Genomic DNA, 14,480 nt, shown 5'->3' with positions numbered 1-14,480 from the left:
TGCCTGCGCGACACCACTTGGTCTACGATCCCCAGGACCCAGGGGCCCCGGCTCCGCAACAGGCCCAGGGAAGCCAGGAGGACAGAGCACACGGCACAGGGAGCGGCCACAGAGGAGGAACGGCCTCGGTGCCACCCGCCCAGGACGGGTGCGCCCCTCAGACCTCCGGGAGCGCCTCGGCCCCGGGACAGAACGGCTTTGAGCGGCTCAGGGCAGGCCGCGGCCCAGGTCCCGTCCTCTCGTGGCCACGTGGCGGTGTAGGCGGCGCCGGGCCTGCAGCCCGGGCTGGAGCCGGGGGAGGACACAGGCCCCTCGTTACCTGGAAACCCAACCTGCGGAGGCCAGCGCGGCTCCCAGTCAGTGCAAACGACGCGTCTGCCCGCACCGGCCGCACTCAGAGACAAACCCCCGGTCCAGGCCCGCCAGGCCCCTCACTCACACTGTCCCCCAGACCGCAGCCCCACCCCCGACCCCTGCCTGCACGTGGCCCCACCCCCGAGCTGCCAGAGCTGGTGGATGCGCGTGGCCCTGTCCGCACAGGCCCGCCTCTGACCCTGCTCGTGCCCCCTCTGACCGGGCTGTGACAGTGGTCCCCCTGGCCGGGGCCTCAGATGACCCAAGGGAGCATCTCACCTGCCCCCTGTGCCCCTGCCCCTTGTCCCCCCACTCCAGGCACTGAAAGTCGCCATGGCCACCTCGCCAGCCCCTTGGCCCCAAACCACCCCGCCTTCCTGCTGCCTGTCTGGGGACCCACCAGTCCAGACGCTCAGGGAGTGCAGACGGCAGACCTTCATGCGGGCCCAGGCGTAACGGGAAACACTTCGCCCCACGAAGACCCTCTGGGCGCCTTCTCAGAGGCCCCGGCCGGCCCCGCTCTGCTGGCCCACGGCCCTGAGCTGGTGTTTATCTCAGGCGTGTCCTCAGCAGCTCACGCCTTGCGTTTCCCCATGAACATGCCCGCGCTGCTCTGCGCGGCTCCAAACCGCCTCTGCATGGGGACGTCGTGGGGCCTACGGTTGGGCTCCCGGCCTGAGGGGCTCGGGCACAGGGTGCGGTGGGAGTGAGCCAGGAAGGCCGGGGCGGGAGGGGAGAGCGGGGGGCGCAGCCCAGGAGGCGAGCGAAGCAGTGAGGGTGCCCGTGGCCCCGACTGTCTCAGGGTCCTTGCGCTGGGGCCCGGCCGCCGGACGATGATCTCCTCATCCCTTGCGGTTGAAGGCCACGCCCACGGGAGGGGCCGCAGGTGTCTGAGGCGGGACTCGGTGGCCGTGGGCGGGAGCCGTGCTGAGCTGTCCCAGCCAAGACGGGCGTAAGGCCAGGAAGATGTGCACGTGGCCGTGAAAACGTGCTGCGCGCATCGGGTTAGAAGCGTGTACTAAATGCAGTCGCACCTGCTTCTTTTCACTGTTTTTTTAAACGTGGCTACTAGACACGTAAAGCAAGGCATGTGCATCATGTGCACACGTGGTCCCAGGCACCGCGCTCTCGAGAGTCATGCCTGACTTTGGGGCTGGCCTCCCAGACTGGGATGGGGTGGGGTGGGGGTGGGGCAACCCGGGGCTTCCCGCGAGGACCTGACCGTGGCCCCGAGGCAACTTCAGGGCAAGCGAGCCGACTCTGGGCAGCCGACCCTGCCGTGTCCCACCCGGACACCCGAGTCGCGGCCGAGTTGCGGCTTCCTCTAGGCCTGGCGGGCCGCCGGCTCTGGGGGACCCGAGGCCAGAGTCCCCGTGGGGGCGAAGCAGCCTTTCCCTGGCCCAGGAAGAGTGTTCACAAGGATCTTGAGACGGAACATGTTCACCATAAGCTTCCCGAAGTATAGGATCACTTTCAGCAGCACTTTTCTTCAAAATAAAGTAATGAATTAAAACTTCCCGCAAATGCTATTTTGGCACGAAATTCAACATTTTTAAGCGTAAAAATATCTATGATGTTAACACCTTCGGAAAATTTGACATATGAAGTTTTAAAGATTGTTGTCCATACAACAGAATAGCACACGTATCACATCACATGTATATCAGCATACGTGTAACCCCATCGATTGGAAAAAACCCGCATTAGTGACCGGTGCACCTGGCGCACTGAGGATGGAACGCCGTCCTGGGGCACTGACAGCCGCCTCGGGCCCTGCCCGGGCTCTCTGAGGGTGGCCGCTATTGGCAGTGGGATGGCTAGGCCAGTGCAACTGAGGCACTGAACTTTTATTACTTTTAAAATGTAGTTATTGATTTCTGAGAGGAAGGGAGAGGTAGAGAGAGAGGAACATCCATGATGAGAGAGAGTCATGGACCAGCTGCCTCCTGCACGCCCCCCACTGGAGATGGAGCCTGCAACCCAGGCCTGTGCCCTGACCGGGAATCGAACCCTGACCTCGTTTCTTGGGCGACACTCGACCCCTGAGCCAGGACGGCCGGGCTGGAACTGAGCTTTGGAAGTTTTATTGACTTTAAATGGAAAGACTCGGTGCAGCCCGTGGCGGCGAGTTCGCACAGCCAGGTGCCCGCTCCCGCCCGAGGGGGGAAGCGGGGGTGAGAAGGCCGCAGCGGGGGACTTGCTGCCCATGGGAACGACTCCGCTTCCCAGCGGTTCTGCTAAGGAAATGTCCCTTTAAGCTCCAACAGCTTCCAAAGGTCCAAAAGGCTTTGCTTAGCGCCACGGCCACAGAGGGGCTGCCCAGTGTCGCAGGCCCGGGGCCCGTGGGACTCATCACCGTCAGCCGTGAGCACAGCGACACGGCCGCAGTTCCCACGGGCCCGATGTCCACAGGACGAGGGTGACCCACAGCCTTTGCTGACGGCGCGGGGTTCCTGCTCCGCGAGCCTTTCTCCCGTTCGTGGTGGGCGCTGCTTTCTTCGTCTCTGAAGTAAGCGCGATGCTTCGGGGGAGGGACAGAGCCTGCGGTTCCTTTAACTGGACCTGCCCCGGGGGTGGGTGGACGGACGTGAATGAGGGATTCCGAGCCAAAGGACAGGAGGCTCCATCCCAAGTCTCAGCCTCGCCCTCCAGTCGCCCCGAGGCCCCAGCACAGCGCGGACCAGCGAGGAAGCTGATGGGAACCCTCCCGGTACCCTCTCCTGTGGGCACGCCCCGACTCCGAGGACAGAAGAGGCGCCGGCGGGCACGACCCAAACGCTCCGGCTGGAAAAGCCTTCCCTTCTCACCGAGCGCTCGGATCAGGCTGTGCTTCATGCATGTGTGAGGCGTGAAGGATGACTCACCGATGCCATGGCGGGCGGGCGGGTGGGGGGACAAGGCTAGAGTTGGGGACACGATGGAGAGGTCATTGCCATCTCCAAGCGAGAGATCGGAGTCTCCGAGCTTGGGCAGAGTGAGAAAGGAGGTCGGAAAAACACTTGGGGGGTGAAATCCAGGAGCCGGGGTATCGCCTGGATTAGGGCGGGCGGGGGGGGGGCGGCAAGGAGGTGGAGGGTTGAGGGTAATTCTGACATCTGGGTGGGTCAGCAGCTGGTCCCCGGGGTCACTGGTATGGGGGGAGGGGAGCAGACCAGAGCCGCATCGTAAGGAAAACGGGGGCCGGTTCTGCTGGGGAGTGTGGTCACCCAGCTGCTCCCGGCCACACATCACCCCCAGAAGGCAGCCGCGACTTTAAGTCCCGGGGACAGAGCTGAGCCGCCGGGAGGGCTCCCCGCCCGCCAGCAGGTTCAGGCAGAGGCGAGAACAAGGCCTCACTGTGGAGCCGGCCGCCGCTCCTCAGGGCTGGCAGGCGGCGTCCGTCCCCGTCCGAGGCCGTGAAAGGCAGCATTGTGGGCGCGGGCAGGAGGGGCTCTGCGCCTCCCACTCCTGCCCTGGGACCCCCGGGATCCAAAGGAGCCCTCGGCTCAAAGAGAGACTCTGACCCCTCCGTCCGCCGGCGCGCAGGCAGCGGAAGTGGCTCCTTCGGCAAACACTGCCCCGGCTCGGTGCCCAGGCCTGTGCTCCGTGTGCTGGGAGCAGCCTCAGGGTCTGTTGGAAAGCAGGCTGATAGCGGGGCGTTCCACAGAAACTTCCAGAACACACTGACTGCATCTGCTTTGTGCCGGGCACTGTTGGAGGGACAGGACGCTGAACGAGATAGAAGTTTCCTGGCACCGTGGTGCCCACATGCCAGCCACAGGGACAGACGCAGCCCGTGAAGCAACAGCGAGGTCATTGAGACGGTGGGTGGTGACGGGGTAGTGAGAGAGGAGGCATTTCCGTGCCGAGCGACTCGGGATGACGGGACCCGCTGAGCAGGTGACAGGTGACAGGTGCCCTGTGCGGGACTTGTCATTCCTTCCACCTCAGACGTGGGAACACGTCAATGAATGAACCTGACCGACAACCTAATAAACACATTGTGTCCAACGCTGGACGGACAAGACGAAAGGGCTACATGGAAACATGAGCACGTGGGGGGGGGGGCGGAGGACGGAGGGACAAGGCCACAGGCCGGGCCCATCAGGGCGAGCCTGCGGGTGACAGCTGAGCGGAGGCCAAGGGGGAGCCACGTGGACACCAGGGGCAGCGTGTCCCCGGTTCGCCCGAGCGGGCAGCCCCAGGACTGTGAGGATGTGACCCGCTGCCCGTGGCCCCCAGGCCGGGAGCTCCTCACGCAGTCGAGGGTCCCCGCCTGGGAAGCCAACCGCGCCCAGTGCCCGCGGACTCTCCTCCCTGAGCGGGCCCCGGCCCTCGGCCCACGTGAGCAGCACCGAAAACTCAGTCCGTCTGCTTCACTGCGTTTGCTCCCAGGCCCTCCCTTCCAACCACCGGCAGCAGCTGAGCCCGCGCTCCCAGCCACGGGGTGTCCGACCTGCCCCTCTTGGAAATCTTAGACCCCCAGGTGACCACAGCCCTCTGTCCCCTGCCCTTCAGCCTCCGCACCTTCCCTGTGGGCCTGTCACCTGTCCCCAGAGCCCCGCGGAGCCCCGCCCTCCTGGTGGGTGGCGTTCGGAGCCTCTCCTGGCCTCCCCCTCATTCCCCGCTCCCCCCCCCCCCCGCCTTCCGCAGGATGGTCATTCCTCCCGGGGTTACCGCACTCAGAGGCCGGGGGCCCTCCTTCACCAAAGGGGTGAACAGAGGGGATCAGAACCCTGACCTTGGTCTAGGGCAGGGGTGGGCAAACTTTTTGACTCGAGGGCCACAATGGGTTCTTAAACTGGACCGGAGGCCGGAACAAAAGCATGGATGGAGTGTTTGTGTGAACTAATATAAATTCAAAGTAAACATCATTACATAAAAGGGTACGGTCTTTTTTTTCAATAGTTTTATTCATTTCAAACGGGCCGGATCCGGCCCGCGGGCCGTAGTTTGCCCACGGCTGGTCTAGGGAATGAATGAACCTCCGATTCCCCAGGGGCCCTCTTGCCCGGCACCAACCTCCCCTCCCCCCCCTCCCCCCACTCAGCCCTCCCCACCAGCGCGGGCTTCTCCTGCGGGCCCTTCTGCAAGCTCACCCGGCCCGTGGCCCAGACCCCTCGCCCTCAGGAAAGAGGGGGCCTTGTGCACGCTCTGCGTGAAGAGCCCCGTGTGCCAGGCGCCGGCCCCTTTGAGGCAGGGCCGCCAGCTTCCCCATCCGGAGCCGACGCTGACACGACACCTGAGAAAACAGCGGGCAGCGAGCCTGCGGGTGCGACGGGGGACCCGGAGGGAACCCTGAGCCGCCTCGGTCGGGCCAGAACATTGGGCCTTTGTGCGCCTCGGCCGGCGGCCAGGCCAGAGCCACACGGACCCTCCCTCCGCCGCCGCCTGTTGATTCCGGAGCAGCCGCTGAAGGGCCTGCTGTCTGCACGGGGAGGGTGGGCGCCTATCACCCCCTCCTGCAGCGACCCGGGGCGCCATGGGCGATGGGCAGGGGGAGGGGCGAGCGTGTCCTGCGTCTGTGTGAGTGAAGTGATTCCAAGAGACAATTCGGCCAGTGTGCCCAAGATGGCACCGGAGATCCGGCCTCGACCCTGAGGGGGTGGGTGGAGGGGTGCAGGGTCTCCTCCCAGCGCGCCGCCTGCGATCAGAAACCCGGGTTCGGATCCAGAAGGCCCAGCCTTGGCTGTTAAGACCCAGCCTGGAACCGCATTCCCCACGCCTGGCAGCTTCCTGCGGGAGGGGCTCTGCTGGCCGAGGAGGCTCCTGTGGCCGGTGCCTGACGATCCGAAGGGAGACTGATTTCTGGATCATCTGGAACAGTCTGAAGTCCTTGCCGAGCCAGAGCGAGCACATCAGAGTCTCCCGCCCCCAGGGCAGCCTGCCCACCGCTGCTCCTGTCCTCGCTCCTCCTGTTCTTCCAACTCACATCCCCGAAGTCGGGGCGATCCATCCTCTGCCTGGAGCCAGGCTCCCTGCTGGGAACCCGGGCAGCCAGGGCAGGAGGAGGTACTGGCGGAGCTATGAGGTGTGGCCTGTCTGTGGTCGTGCCCAGGACCAGCCTCTCAGCCTCTGGGCAGCTGGGACCGGCCCATGCCCAAGCCAGTGCCTCGCTGACCGGGGCCTGGGCAGGACGGGGTGCCCAGCGCTCTGCTCTGCGGATGGGCAGTCCCTGCTCTCCCCGGGGGTGTGATGGGCAGGAGCCTCTATTCCCGGGTGCAATGCTTTCCACTTCTCCTGGAGGGAGAGGGGCCGAGCCAGTTCCCTGGGCTCCATGTGCATTTCAGCTTTTGTTTCTCAATTGTGTGTTACAGTTTCCTCCCCTCCCTGTTTTATTTGTGTGTGAGCCTGTGCGCGTGCGTGTGAGTGTATGTATGTGTGTGAGTGTGTGTGATTATAAGTGTGTGAGTGTTCATGCGTGTATGTGTGCATGTGCATGTGTGTGAGCGTGTGTATAAGTGTGTGTGCGTGTGCGCCCGTGTGTGTGCTCATGTGTGTGTGTGCGCGCGCGCGCGCGCGCGTGTGTGTGTGTGTGTGTGTAGGGGGCTGACGTGGGAGAGAAGGGGAGAGAGGGAGTCGCAGGCCCTGTTTTTCTCCAGCTGACTCTCCAGCTGCTTCCTATTCTGGGATCCGTGCTGTCAGCACAACCAACTTCCGATGCTTCCGCAGGCCAAGCTCGCGGCTTTGATTTTCCATTTAAAAAGCCTCAAACAGAAGCCTCCCCCACCCGCCCCTCCCGGGCACCCAGCGTCCACGCCCACATCCACGGGCGGCCGTGAGCGTCTCGGTGGCTCTGGATCTTGGTGGAGCCTCCCAGCCGGACCGCCTTGGTCCAGCCCCACGGCGGGTGGGCTGCTCCCTCCCCCGCCTGCTCTGCTGGAAGGTTCTCCGAGGCCGTGCGTGCGTGTGGTCGGGTGGGTCACCGCTGCTGACTTCGAGGCCAGCGACCGTCCGGTGGTGCTGGGCGCTCTGGGCACACTCCTCAGAGCAGCCGGCCGGTCACCTGGTCCCTCCAGGCCACCCCGTGGCCAGGCTCCCAGCCCGGGCCCCCGGGAGCGTGTGACTGGCAGGAGGGAGCCGTGGCTTTGAGCGAGGCCGGCGTGGCCAAGGCCAAGGCCCAGCTGCATGCACAGGGCGCCTTCGCAGCGGCCCAGCCCAGGCCGCCGGCCACCGGGCGCGCGATGCACGGACGAGGAGTATCTCGGCTGCTCGTTTGCCAGCAACACATTCATTTCATCCCAGCAAAACGGGGCCTTGAAAGACCACGTATAACGCGCGGGACCCAGCACCTCCGCGCTGCTCTTCGTGTTCGGCAGCGGCTCCCCTCAGCCTCACTTCCCCACCGTCACGTCATGGCCCAGCACCACAGTCACCTTCGGGGCCTGAGGGAAATTCCCGGGACAGGGGAGGGGTGATGGCAGCGGGGAGGGGAGACGGGAGAGGAAGGGGCCCGGCCTGGCCGGCCCAGGTCTCTTTCCCCCATGTCTCAGGGAGCAGGCACTTCCCCTGACCCCGAGGACGGAGACGGTCACCTTCCCGGTCGGTGGCGGGTGGGATGGGGCCCTGGCCCTGGGTGGACAGTGGGGGGCCGTCCTGTTGAGCTCCTGTGCCTGCTGCCTGCCGCCTGCCGCCTGCCCGGCCTGGGGCGCCGCTCTCTCTGGTGTCTTCAGGCTCCGACTGCTGCTCCCACCGCCCCTCGGTCTGGGGTTTGCGAAGCTCCCGCTTTCAAAAGCCTCAGCGGGCGCAGGGCTGTGAAACCAGCGCCACTGTTTCTGGAACCACGTTACACTTCCTGCGTCGCGATTCGCGGGCTCGAGGGGACTCATCCCGATTGAGGCGCCCGGGCAGGTCGCAGGCCTGGGCGCATTTGTCCTGGGTGGGCAGGACTCCAATGTCGCTGAAGTCGGAGCCGAGTGTCGGGGGACACGGGAGGGCGGCTGCCCGCGGGGGGGTCCTGCATGGCTTCCATCAGCACCTTTCCAAACCCTGAGACCCAGAGCGCCTCCACAAACCTCCAAGCGCATGTGTGGGAGCCCCGGGCCTCACTCCACGCACCCCACCGCCGGCTCACGCCATCACCCACTCACGGACGCCTTGGGAGGAGTCCTGGGCCCTTGAGGGCAACCGGACTTTTTGGAGGGAGGAGGGAGGGGAAGGAGGAGAAGGAGGGGAGGGGGGAGGGAAGGGGGGAGGGAGTGGGAGGGAGAAGGGGGGTGGAGCCGAGGCCGGGCTGCCCACAGGAGCTCGGCCCCTTTAATATTGCTCCATGTGTCTGTCACCTGCCCCCTCCACACACGAGCGCTCCCGCCTCCACCGCCAGGAACTGAGCCCTGTCCGCCTTGGAGGCCTCCTTTGAACACTCAGGTTCTGCTTCAATGACAGGAAGTCACGGATTCCTGGCCTGGAAAGAGAGAGCCTTTAGAAGGTTCCGATCACCCGCCCCGCCGCTCAGAGACAGTGCCGTGGTCGTTGGCAGGGCGATGAAGCGACGCAGGAGGCAGGAGGCAGGCCCAGGAAGCCGGCCCCCTGCGAACTCCTTGCCGGGGGCAGCGGGGCCTTCAGCACCGTCTCGTGCACCAGCCACCTGAAGCCGTCCCCGTCCTCGGCTCCGTCACAGCGTGACAGTGAGCGGCTGCTGCGGGACGAGTTACTCCATCTCAGAACCCGGTGGCCAGGCCTCGGGAGCCGTGTCACAATTCCAGGGGCTTTGATCCCAAATCGATGGGAGGCCAATGAGGGATCTGAAGAGCTTTGGGCTCTTGCGCACTTTTCTTTTCCGCCCACTGGGCCACACAGTGAGGGATCTGCGTGAGCCGCAGCTGGTTTCCCCGGGGGCTGATGTTCGGGGAGGAGAGAAGGAGCCCGCAGTGCTGGGGAGTGGGAGGTGTTGCCAGTGGGGGTCTGGGCCTTCCCGGAGCAAGGTCACAAATACGGCCACACCGTCCCGGGGTCAGGGGTCAAAGTCAGTGTGATCCGTGTGGGAAAGTGCTTCTCCGAGGTATGAAAACGCCATTCCCACCCGCGGGCCTGTGGCCAGCCAGGCTGGAACGCGGGCTCCTTGCATAATTAACTAGCTGGTCTCGCGTTTCTCACCGTGGATTTTTGAATTTTTTTTTTTTAAAGAAAGTATTTGGTCCCAAAGGTTTTGAAACTATTCTGTTTCGTGGTGCTAATTTTTTCATTGTCTAGACAGCTGGAGAGTCAGGCAGGGTTACCGGGAGGAAAGACGCGTTTTACGACCAAAAGTCAACCTTCCCAGCCGTGGAATTTACATGTTAACGACCGGCCCAGCTGTCACAGAAACCGTTCAACCCAGCCCCGTCCCCTCGGCACATTCCTGGAATTCGAGGGGCAGACATTTGCATTTTTAATGCGCACAGACCTCTGACTAAAGCCACCGGAGGGGAAGATGGATGAGTGTGGCCTCCACCCATCGGGTGGGGGGTCGCGCTCGGGTCTAAAGGACCATCCGCCAACGGGAACCCTAACATTCCTGTGAGGACAAGGAGGGACACCGGCCGGTGGGCTCAGTGGCTGAGCGTCAGTCAACCCATGAACCAGGAGGTCAGGGTTCGATTCCGGTCAAGGGCACAGGCCCAGGTTGCGGGCTCGATCCCCCGTGGGGGGCGTGCAGGAGGCAGCCGATCCGTGATTCTCTCTGAGTTAGAAGCCTGGGCCATGCCTTGCTGGGCAGAGACCATCCTACAGGGTCAGGGCGCCCGGCTCAGGGCGGCCGTGTGGACCGGGCCCGCTGCCTTCGGCGGCAATCACCAGGGCAGAAACCAGCAGGCGGCTCTGAATTCCTGAGAGCGGGGTGGGGAGCGGGGGGAGGGGGGGGTCCCTGGTGTCGGTAACGAGCGGCCCCGTCCAGCAGCGTGGCCCCACGGTAAGACCTGAGCTCCTACAAAAGGGCCATTGTGCGGCTCCGGGAAGTCTGTGCGATGTTTATCCTGAAGGCAGTGGCATGTGGCAAAGAGCCGGGAGCCGTGGGCAGACGTGACTGTCGGGAGGCGGGCGAGGGGCCGAGTGCAGCCAGGCAGCCATTCAGGAGGCGGAGGGGGAGGTGAGGCCAGGAGGCAGCTTGCTTGGCCGGGCCATCGGCAAGGACAACACCTGAGCCGGGCGCTGGGGGCCGGGGGCCGCGCAGCCACGGGCCAGGTCTGCCCTGTCACGGCTCCCGGCTCTCGGGGAGGGGGCCTCGCTCCTGAGGGCTGGAGAGACCCTCTGAGGGCCCCATTCCGAGGTAAAGCCCCACAGACACCCCAGTTAACCCTCAAACCACAGAGCCAGCACCACGATGACCGGGGGTGCCCCTCCCGCCCCCAGGGCCGGCGAGCGTTGCCAGGCCAGTCGGCCAGGCCTGCTGGTGGTCTCGGCTCACATGGCAGGGGCCCTGCTCAACTAGGAGGACGGAGTGTGGGGCCAGAACCACCAGCCGGGTCTTCGAGGTTCACACTGGTAAACACACACGAGTGCACGGATGTCAGAGGACGGGAGAGGGAGCGGGAAACCGAGTCCGCACGCCCCCCCCCATCCCCCCGCTGAGGATGGAGCCTCAGTCCGTGCGGTGCCGACTGGGGACCCACCTCCTGGCTCTTAGGGGGGTTTCACCACTGAGCCACAGCAGCGGGCAAGGCTGGATTTAGGGGGGCGGGGCGGAGAAAAGAACCTTCCCCGTGGCCCGCAGAGGCCCAATGCTCCTGCCGGCGCTGTGGGCCCGACGCCAGTGCGGGAGCACGGACTGCCCCCAGTTTGGCGGCAACGGGAGAAAGATGGGGCCCGGCTGGGCGTCTGGGCTCCCTGCTGTCACCCTGAAGGAAGAAGGAGGCTCCCCGCTGGGAAGGCCTCGGACACGGTGGCGAGGACGGTGGGCTGGCAGGCTGGGTGCCCGGCGCCCACACAGCCCTCGTCCCGGGCGTCGGGTGTCCAGCAGGAAGGTGAGCCCGTGCCAGGTGATCGGAAGCTCAGGTGACACCCTGGCCTTGCCGTGGGTGTCTGGGGGCAGCCTGTGGGACCCAACGTGACTGTGGGTCTGCGGCCACGACAGGCGGCCGGTGCCAGACCGAGTCCAACTGCATCCCGCCCGCTGGTGACCAAGCGTCAGGGAGCTGCCTGGAGGGGAACCCACAGGCCTGGTCACCGAGGACCGAGAGCTCGCCCCCTGCCTGCTTCCCAGCAGAGCCTCCGGTCACCAGCCCCCGCCCAGGCCGCGCCTGGGCCCCTACAGGACGCCTGCCCAAGTCACCACGTCACCTCACGAGAGGCCGCCGCCTCAGGGATGCACGCACAGCTCTCCCCTCTAATCTGTAATCAGAGCTTCTCCCGGGAGCCAGGCGCTCGCCCCAGTTCCACCTCCTTCCGTCTCAAGTGGAAATCGATGGAGAGCGGTGAGACGGGTGTCTGAGCGCGTTCCCAGCGGGGCCAGCAGATCCCCAGCTTGTGTCCAGCTCCCCAGCCCCAGGCCCGCCTGGCGGGAGGCCCGTGGGTGTGCGGAAGGGGGCAGACGGGGAGAGGGGGCGCCCCTGGCGGAGGACACAGGTTTCCGAGCCGGGCTCTTGGAGTGGCTGAGACCCCGGAGGCGGCATCGGCTGCCTGGAAAGTGGGTCGCACCCCGTGTTGCCGCGACCACTTGCTGGTTTGATGCTGTGCTGTCCTCACGGACGCACGTCACCTATACCAGGCGGATACCAGTTTTGCAGCCTTCTGTGGCATCGTGGTTATGGCGAGGTAAAAAGTGTGCTTTTTAAAAGGCAAAGGGTTTCTGCCAAGAGGGGCTCCTTGTCGTCAGCAGCGGGAAAGTTATTCCAAAGCTCCATTTCTCTCTCTCTCTCAACATTTAGGCCAAAGAGACATAGGTTTCCCTGACAACGTGGACAGAAAAAGACAGCAGTGACCCCGCCTTAACTCTCAGATCGCATCCGCAAGGTGCGCACGGCATAAATTAAGCACTTAGGATACACCGGCACATAAATGCCTTTGACACGCTCCCAGCCGTGACCCTGCCCTCCCAGCTGTGACCCCTGACCTGAGCTGCTCGGCTGAGTGAGGCCGAATGTGTTTGAAACGGAGGTGCTGCGCCTCGTCTTCATGCTCCACTTGGGCCCGCCTGTCCCTTGCATCGGGCAGGAGCGAGCCCTAAGGTCACGGCGAGCCGGCCGGCGTGGCTCAGCGGCTGAGCGTCGACCATGAACCAGGAGCTCACGGTTCGATTCCCGGCCAAGGGCACAGGCCCGGGTTGTGGGCTCGATCCCCAGTGGGGGGCGTGCAGGAGGCAGCCAATCCACGGTTCTCTCTCATCATTGATGTTTCTCTCTCTCCTTCTCCCTTCCTCTCTGAAGTCAATGAAAAAACAAATCCAACCCTTCAATTAATGGTTCTGGGAAAACTGGAAAGCCACATGCAAAAAATAAAATTACACTACTATTAAAAAAAGGTCGCGACGAGCCCTCGCCAACCTGGCTCCGTGAACAGAGGACCGACCCACAGCTTGAAGGGTTCCAGGTTCGATTCCGGCCACAGGCACATGCCTCAGGTGCAGGCTCGATCCCGGCCCGGGTCAGGGCACCGGCTGTGTCCAAGTGGCCCCCGGAGACCAGCGGGCTCACGTGCGGGAGGGAGGGAGGCAGACACACCGCTGGCTCGAACTGTAAGCGGAAGCGGGATGCTCTCTTCCACCCTTCCCTGCGGCCGCCCGAGGCCCATCTCCGCTGAGAAAGGACGGTCAGCAGGAGGGGCTTCCCGGCCTGTGCAGCCCCAGCTCCCACGGCTCCCATGGCTCCCGCGGTTCCCACGGTTCTCCACTCTTCCCTGGCTCCGGCTCCGGGGAATGACCGTCACATAGGCCGGTCGCACCGGAAGCTCCTGACCCTGAGCAAGCAGGCAGGCACTCAGAGGGGACAGCGTCCTGGTGCTGGACGGGACTCTTGTCACAGGCGCTGCGCGCTGCCCCTGGTGGCCGGCGGCGGTGCTGTGGACAGCCTGGCCCTGGGGCGGGAATGTGTCCTGGAGCCTTGCTCAGGACATGGGCGGAGGGCGAGGGGGAGAACTGGGGTGCTTCTGGGTCAGCGTGGGAGGTGGGGGCTCTCCCTTCTCCTCCCCCCGGAGCCGGCCTTGGTTTCTCGGAAAAACCCTTTTCACTCACTTCTGCTCTCTTCCGAGTCCCCGCTACTCAGAGCCTGGGCCCCAGGCCCTCCCGGCCCCTCCTCTGGGCTCGAGGTCCCGCCCCGGCCGCCCTCGGCCCAGCTCCACACCAGCCTCGGCCTCACACACCCGCCAGACACCGCGCTCCCTGCTGGGGCCTGAGCCCCACCCACGGCGCCCCGAACCCGAGGGGCTTGGGGGGAGTCAGTAACACTTCTGCGACAATTGAACCAGCCCCCGAGACTTGGATGGCGCGGAGCCCGGGAGGCAACGCTCCACAGGCCACTTTCTGGGAGAACCGGGCGCCTTTCCTTGCCTGCGGGGCGCCTTCCATCACTCAGGCGGCCGGCGCCCTCTGGTGGCTGCAGACAGACATCGCGCCACGTTAACAAGCGGGGCAACACCCGGAAAGGGAGAGGCGGGTTCAGGGATGGAGTTCTGTGTCCTGCCTTCAGGCCCCCTGCCCCCTGCCCCCTGCCCCAACCCCCCACCCCTGCAAAAGCAGGAAGAGGCACAAGGAATCCTACACCTCAGGGCGACGCCTGAGGCTCGGGGGCCATTAGGGTGACACCCAGAGGCCAGGAGCTGTGGGGACACCCCTTCCACCTCTGAGTAAGAGACTTCGTTTTTAAACATGTTTTCATTCATTTCAGAGGAAGGAAGAGAGAGGGAGAGAGAGAAACAACAATGACAGAGAAGCACTGACCGGCTGCCTCCCGCACGCCCCCCACTGGGGATGGAGCCCGCAACCCGGGCCTGTGCCCTGACCCAGAATCGAACCTGACCGCCTGGTTCATAGGTCAAAGCTCAACCACTGAGCCACACCGGCCAGGCTGAGTAAGAGACTTTAGAGCAGGGGTCCTCCAACTACGGCCCGCGGGCCACATGCAAATACAAATATTGTATTTGTTCCCGTTTTGTTTTTTTACTTCAAAATAAGATATGTGCAGTGAGCATAGGAATTGGTTCATAGTTTTTTTTAAACTATAGTCCGGCCCTCCAAC

The sequence above is a fragment of the Myotis nattereri genome (assembly GCF_964212035.1).
Source record: "Myotis nattereri genome assembly, chromosome: 19".
NCBI classification, from domain to species: Eukaryota; Metazoa; Chordata; class Mammalia; order Chiroptera; family Vespertilionidae; genus Myotis; species Myotis nattereri.
Note: the sequence above shows the minus strand (reverse complement) of the source record.